General features: G+C 39.5%; 1 pseudogene; it reads right to left on the bottom strand.

The window, feature by feature from the left end:
- Positions 1 to 591: 591 nt before the first annotated feature.
- LOC129402340 (translation machinery-associated protein 7-like) lies at positions 592 to 2,361 on the bottom strand (annotated as a pseudogene).
- Between the last annotated feature and the right edge of the window lie 5,377 nt (positions 2,362 to 7,738).

Genomic DNA, 7,738 nt, shown 5'->3' on the forward strand with positions numbered 1-7,738 from the left:
AAGCTTAGTGGAAACCTTTTCGGAAAGCCCCACTATGAGACCAACTCAAAGTCACTCAGAGTGCTTTGTCCCCATGGAGATTCACCCCCATCCTGGCTTGAGATGTGTACTATTGACCGTTTTTCCTCTCTTGAACACATATTACGTATTTCTTCAAGCAACTTTCTCTAAAACTAACCTCACTAAAATTTTCATTAAATTTCTTTTCTTTCTGCTAAATAAAACTTTAAATTGTTTGGTTTTTAAGGGTGTACTTTTTTTTTTCAAATGAGCTGGTTTAATTTCAGATGGTACAGAATAAGGGATAGACCAAACACTTGAGAAAAGTACACTTTGGCAGGGTTTGGGTCAGGTTTACTGACTTCACAGCTACAGTGAAAATAGCTGAGAACCAGAGAATGAGAAACCATATGAATTCTTTTTCTTCTTTAAAAAAATTTTTTTTGTTACAGAAGTTTATTCTTAAGGGTACAACAGGTTCCAAAACACTTCATTCTAGGTACTGCTGGCAACCGAGTTTACACAGTGAATCCAGATGTTTAACCAGTAATAGAATTAAAGATCACCATTATCTCCAGCACAAGAAACAGCTTACTTCTTGCCAGACTTCTTAATTCCACTAGTGGCAGGGGGCCCTTCCCCGTGGCCTTGGCTTTTAGTTCCTTGAGTTTCTTCTATTCCTCCTTCTTTTTCTACTTGAATGGCTTATCATCCTCGTCCATTTCCTTGGCCTGTTTCTTGGGCTGTTTCAGGGGCTTCTTCTTGCCACCTTCGCAGCCGGACACGGTGCCTGCAGCCCCTCGCCCAGGCTCTGCCACAGGAAGCGGAGCGAGGGTGTACTTTTAAAGGTGTTATATTCTCTTTTTCATTTGTCTATGTAGACTTATTCTGGAACCCTCAATTTAATCTGCATACACATTTTCACTCAGAGGAAGGAAGAAGAGGGGAAAATTAGAAGAAGGGATAGAGAAAAAGATAATTGAGAATAGCTCAAAAATGTTTCAGAAAAATTAATAAACCATCTATTTCCAAACTGTAATATGTCCCTACAAAAAATATTTTAATCAAGTAAGGAAAATCAGCCACCCTCCAGAACCCATGGCTACTTCTCCCGGAAGGGAGCATAAAATGAGGTCCCCATAACCATGCCACTGGACTCCACACCAGGGTTGCCCCAGAGGGGGGTGGGCAAGAGCCCTCCCACTCCAAGAGACCCAGCCTTGGCAGCTGACCTCCACTACCCCACTGCCGCCACGCTCTAGGCCGCTTTCCACATGCTCGGGCTGAGCCTCACACATGAGCGAACATATTCCTGGACTGTGTGGCCGCTTTCATCATAAAGGAAATATATATATTTATATATATATATTTATAATATAAATATTATAAATTTTTCTCTCGGAGAGCCCGGCAAGTTACCAAGAGTATTCCACCTGCCCACACAGAAGAGCCCGGCAAGCTCCCCATAGCATATTCAATATGCCAAATATAGTAATAATAACAAGTCTCTTTCCCCTGATCCTGAAAAGAGCTTCCAATTTTTGGGAAAGAAGAGTAAGGAGAGGCTGCTAAAATCTCAGGGCTGGGATGAATGAAGACGTTACTGGCACCCGCTTGAGTAAATCAATGAACAACGGGATGACAGTGATACAGTGAAGTAAGAAAAGGTGCTGTTCCCTTACATATTTGCAATGCACATCATCGTATAAGGAGGCGTAAAACAATCAGCTTAACTTCATTTAACAGGTACGTGTTCTTTGTGTAGGAACTATATAGAGCCAGACTTACTTATTTTTCTGTTAGTTTTTATTGTAGATTCTTTTTTGGCTCACCATATTATTCACTGTATCACTGTCATCCCGTTGTTCATCGATTTGCTTGAGCGGGCACCAGTAATGTCTCCATTCATCCCTATCACGTGCTAGTGTAGCCCAATGGCGTATTGGAGGGCTCTTTCAGGGTCAGAGGAATGAGGTCCGTCGTTGTTACTGTATTTTTGCATATCGAGTACGTGACAGGTAGCTTGCCAGGCTCTGCCAACCATATTCTTAATTTCGGGCATTTAGCTTTATACTCTGTAGGTATGTGGTACTCACCATGAACTCTGTGGACGTCCCAGTGCCATCCTGCCACCAAAAGTTTCCCCTGCTCATGCCTCCACCATTGTTCCTCTCTCCCTTTCTCCAACTTTTTACTGAGTCTAGATGTCAGTTTTGTTTTAGACAAGTCTCTTGATAAAGTTATTAATACACCATAAATGGTAGTCTTTTATTTACTTATTTCTCTTAATAGAACCACTTTAAGATCCATTTGTTTTGTCCCAAATGGCATGCTTAATTGTTTGAGGTCAGAATAGACCATTATAGACACCAAAGGTCTATCCAGTCATCTGCAGATGGGTGTTTAGGTTGATAACATGTTTTGGCTTTTGTAAAAAGTACTGCTATAAAGTGTAGAGATTCTCCTGAATCTCTACTTTCATATCCTTCAGATAGATACCTAGGATTACATAGAATTCCCATTTAAAATTTTTAATTTAATTTTTTTCTTTCCTTGGGCGAGGGTGGTTGGGCTGACACCTGATAATACTCAGGACTTACTCTTTTTTTTATTTATTTTAATTTATTTTTTTAAAATTTTTTAAAAATTTATTTATTTATTTTTAATTAGTGAATCACCGTGAGGGCACATTTACAGATTTATACACTTTTGTGCTTATGCTTCCCTCATACAAAGTTCGGGAACCCATCCCTTCACCAGTGCCCATTCTCCACCACCAGTAAACCCAGCATCCCTCCCACCCTCTCCAATCCCATCTCCCTCCACCCCACCCTGCCACTGTGGCAGGGTATTCCCTTCTGTTCTCTCTCTCTAATTAGCTGTTGTGGTTTGCAATAAAGGTGTTGAGTGGCCACTGTGCTCAGATATTTACACAATACCCATCAGATAAGGGGTTGATATCAATGGTATATAAAGCACTGGTTGAACTCTACAAGAAGAAAACATCCAACCCCATCAATAATGGGGCGAAGAAATGAACAGAAACTTTACCAAGGAAGAAATACGAATGGCCAAAAGGCACATGAAAAAGTGCTCTACATCACTAATCATCAGAGAGATGCAGATCAAAACAACCATGAGATACCACCTCACACCACAGAGACTAGCACACATCCAAAAGAACAAAAGCAACCGCTGTTGGAGAGGATGTGGGGAGAAAGGGACCCTTCTACACTGCTGGTGGGAATGCCGACTGGTTCAGCCCTTTTAGAAAACAATATGGACGCTTCTCAAAAAATTAGAAATTGAGCTCCCATTTGACCCAGCAATACCACTGCTGGGAATATATCCCAGAGAGGCAAAAAAGTACAATCGAAACAACATCTGCACATGTATGTTCATCGCAGCACTGTTTACAATAGCCAGAATCTGGAAAAAACCCGAATGCCCTAGAACGGATGACTGGTTGAGGAAACTTTGGTACATCTATACAATGGAATACTATGCAGCTGTCAGAAAAAAGGAGGTCATGAATTTTGTATTTAAGTGGATGGGCATGAAAAGTTTCATGCTGAGTGAAATGAGTCAGAAAGAGAGAGACAGACATAGAAAGACTGCACTCATCTATGGTATATAGAATAACAGAGTGGGAGACTAACACCCAAGAATTGTAGAAATAAGTACCAGGAGGTTGACTCCATGGCTTGGAGGCTGGCCTCACGTTCTGGGGAAAGGGCAACTCAGAGAAGGGATCACCAACTATAATGTAGTCGAAGGCCATGTGGGGGAAGGGAGTTGTGGGCTGAATGAGGGCTAGGACTTACTCTTGACTCTGCTCACGGACCCTTCCTGGTGGTTTTGCAGGGGCTATATTTGGTGCTAGAGGTTGAATCATGGTTGGCTGGGTGTAAGGCAAGTACATTATCTACCAGACTATTTTTCTGGTCCTATTTTTTTTGCCATTGTTATGGGGGCCTTAACTGGCAGTGTGAGGGGCGACCAGGGCTTCACACATACAAGGCACGAGCTCTATTATTTGGGCCACATCACTAGCAAAACCCTTTTGATTTTTAAAGGATTTCCATTTCTTAATTTAGATTTAGATTAGATTTCTAATTTAGATTTAGATTTCTTCCAACAGTGTACCAAAATTCATTCATTCTTTCTTTCTTTCTTTCTTTCTTTCTTTCTTTCTTTCTTTCTTTCTTTCTTTCTTTCTTTCTTTCTTTCTTTCTTTCTTTCTTTCTTTCTTTCTTTCTTTCTTTCTTTCTTTCTTTCTTTCTTTCTCTCTCTCTCTTTCCTTCCTTCCTTCCTTCCTTCCTTCCTTCCTTCCTTCCTTCCTTCCTTCCTTCCTTCCTTCCTTCTTTCTTTCTTTCTTTCTTTCTTTCTTTCTTTCTTTCTTTCTTTCTTTCTATCTTTCTTTCCTATATCCTCATCAGCAACATTCCCAATTTTTTGATACAGGTAATTCTCGTAGGTGTGAAATAATACACTATGGTTTTGATTTGAATTTTTAATAAAAGTGATATAGAACATTTTTCATGTGTTGCGGTGGCCGACCCAGGTTTGATTCCTCCGTCCCTCTCAGAGAGCCTGGCAAGGTACCGAGAATATGCCGCCTGCATGGCAGAGCCTGGCAAGCTACCTGTGGCATACTCAATGCCAAAACAGTAACAAGTCTCACAATGGTGAGACTTGTTATTGGTGCCCGCTCAAGCAAATCAGTAAACAATGGATAACAGTGCTACAGTGCTACAGTTGGTCATCAATATGTTTTCTTTGGGGAAGTGTCTGTTCAGGACTTTTGCTAGTTTCTTTCTGTATATGTTTGATTGGGGACAAATTTGGTGGTGTTCATGGCTTACTCCTGAGTCTGTGCTCAGGGATCTCTCATGGTGGTACTGTGATACCCAGGGGACTATATGTGATGGGACTCAACCTAGGTTGGCAGCTTGCAAGGCAAGTGCTTCACCCATGTACTATCTTTCCAAATTGACATTTAAAAAATTAGGTTGCTGGCTCTGTATGTATGTGTGTATGTGTGTGTGTTAAAGTTGTAGGAGTTCTCTCCATATTCTGGATATTAATTCCTTGTAAAAAGACAATGTGATGTGCAAATTTCTTTCTCCAATTGCAAGGTTGCCTTTTTACCTTGTGGTAGCTTCTTTTGCTGTATAAAAGCCTTTATACTTTAAGTAGTTCTACTGACTGTTTTCACATTCTCCTCCACACCAATGGAATTAAGTCTCCAAATATATTGCCTCTCCCCAAATATTACCATGTTTTTACTTATGCATTTTGTGTTGTTGGCTCTGATAGCTACATCTTCAGACCACTTTGACTTGATTTTTTTTTTTTGGTGTGCAGTTCCAGTGATCTAATTTGATATATTGTTTTGCATTTAACAATAGTTATTTAGCTACCTTGAGACACATTTTAGAAAAATCTTGTGTTTACATTATTTTCATATTTTGTTGAATTTAATATTCTTCCACTTGAGCACAACTTATCTTTCTTTTCAGACATGACTGAGGTATAATTCACATTGCATAAATTTACGGTGTGTACTTTGTTGCTTTCATACATTTATAAATTACAAAATTTTAATGTTATCTAGCACCTCTGATAGGTCACATAATTACCATTCTTTTCTTTGGGGTAAAAATATTTAAGGTGTTTTGTCATAGAAGCTTTCATGTACATAAATTTTGTTATTAACTATAATCACCTCATTGTACATCAGATCTCCATAACTTCTTCATCTTTTTACACATCGACAACTTTTCTTTTCTGTGGCTGTTGTGATGTACCTATTATTATGATATATAAAGTTGTACAATGTTTAACATCCATTATTCCACGAAATAATGTCCACTATGTATAACAATTCTCTTTATGGTTTGAGTATGTAAAGAAATGAGATGGCTGAGCAGTGCACAGGTTTCCTTTTAGGTTGATAAGTTTGGTAGTTGGACTGGAGTGATAGCACAGTGGGTAGGTCGTTTGCCTTGCACAAAGCCTGCCTGGGTTTGAGTCCTCTGTCCCTCTCAGAGATCCCGGCAAGCTACGGAGAGTATCCTGCCAGCACAAAAGTGCCTGGAAAGCTACCATGGGGTATTTGATATGCCAAAAACAGTAACAACAAGTATCACAATGGAGACATTACTGGTGCCGGCTCAAGCAAATCAATAAACAAAGGGACAAAAGTGCTACAGTGCTAAGTTTGGTAGAGAAAATAGCAGCCTCCAGTAAAGTTGTTGCCCTACTGACTATAATCTGCGAATATGCTACATTCCATGGCCAAAGGGATGTTGTAGATGTGATTAAGTAGGTAACTCAAGATGGAAAAATTATTTTAGGATATATAATGGGTCCAACATAATTGCTGGAGTCCTTAAAAGTTGAAACCACATCTCGGGTGGAGATAACCAGAGAGATGGTGGCACTAGGAGTACTCAGGCCACCATTTTGACTCTGAGGATAGAGTTAGGAGACCATGAGCCTGAGAAAGTGTGAAGCTGAAAGAGCTAAAAAAAAACAAACACCAAGAGAACACATTTTTCCTTCAGAACAGTCCTACTGAAATCTCAGTTAGGTACCAATAAAGTATATGTCAGACTGCTGACCTTCTGAACGATATTGTACTACACTTGCAATGTTTAAGTCATGAGTTTAGGGAGACCTATAGTAATAGTAATACAAAATTGATACTATAAATAAACAGGTGGCTGGGTTAGGAAATATTTGACTAGAATAACCTCCTTTAGAAAATATTGAGAAAAATCTTGATTTCTAATAATGTGGTAGAATTCTAGGATGGATGAAAAGATCTTTGTTATACATACACTTTTCCTTATTGCTTAATGAAACACTGGAATTTAACACTGATTCTGGCATTAAAAGATTTTTTTCTGATGTAGTTAATATCCGTTTATCTAGGAGATTATCATCTATGGGCCTGACTTAATTAGGCGGGCCTTTAAAAGTAATAGAGTCCTTCCTAGTAACTGAGCTAAAAAGACCTTGAGGGCAGCCAGAGAGCTGGCTGATGGGCTGAACACAAGCTTTGGGTTTGATTCTGGCACCACATGTTGCTGAACACTACCAAGAGAGACCACCAAGGACAGAGCCTGGAGTTCCCCTAAGGACCAAGGGGTGTCCCTGCCCCAAAACAAAGAAAACAGAACAACAGGTGTTTGACATCAGAGTCCCCATTGCTGAGTTGGAGCCCACTGCCTGTCGTAAGATTCTGAGTAGTCTTAGAGCTGAGAGTGGTCAGATAACAAGAAAATAGAAAGTTCCTTCAACCATGGAACTGAATTCTGCCAACAATGGGGAAAAGCTAAAAAGAAGACCCTTAGCACAAGGCATGTTCATAGTAGGTGAGTATTTCTTTTTCCTGGCTTGTAAAATCTTGAGCAGAAATTCCATTAATGCTATGTCTAGATTTCTGACCTCTATAAAGGTGACTTCATAAGTGGGTCTTATTTTAAGCAACTAAATGTGTGGAAATCAAACCTATGGTAAACATATCAATAGAAAAGCAATATAGGCATGCCATAATATATAATTTTTTTTTCTTTCTGGTACTGGGGATGAAATTCAGGTCTCTTGCATGCAAGAAATGCATGTTATTACTGAACTAAATCCTTGATCCCCATGGAATACTTGAAAAAAATGACACAAGACTCTGTTTACATCAATGATAGTATTACACAGAATCAGAAGGAAAGTACTT

Source organism: Sorex araneus, chromosome 1, assembly GCF_027595985.1.
Source record: "Sorex araneus isolate mSorAra2 chromosome 1, mSorAra2.pri, whole genome shotgun sequence".
NCBI classification, from domain to species: domain Eukaryota; kingdom Metazoa; phylum Chordata; class Mammalia; order Eulipotyphla; family Soricidae; genus Sorex; species Sorex araneus.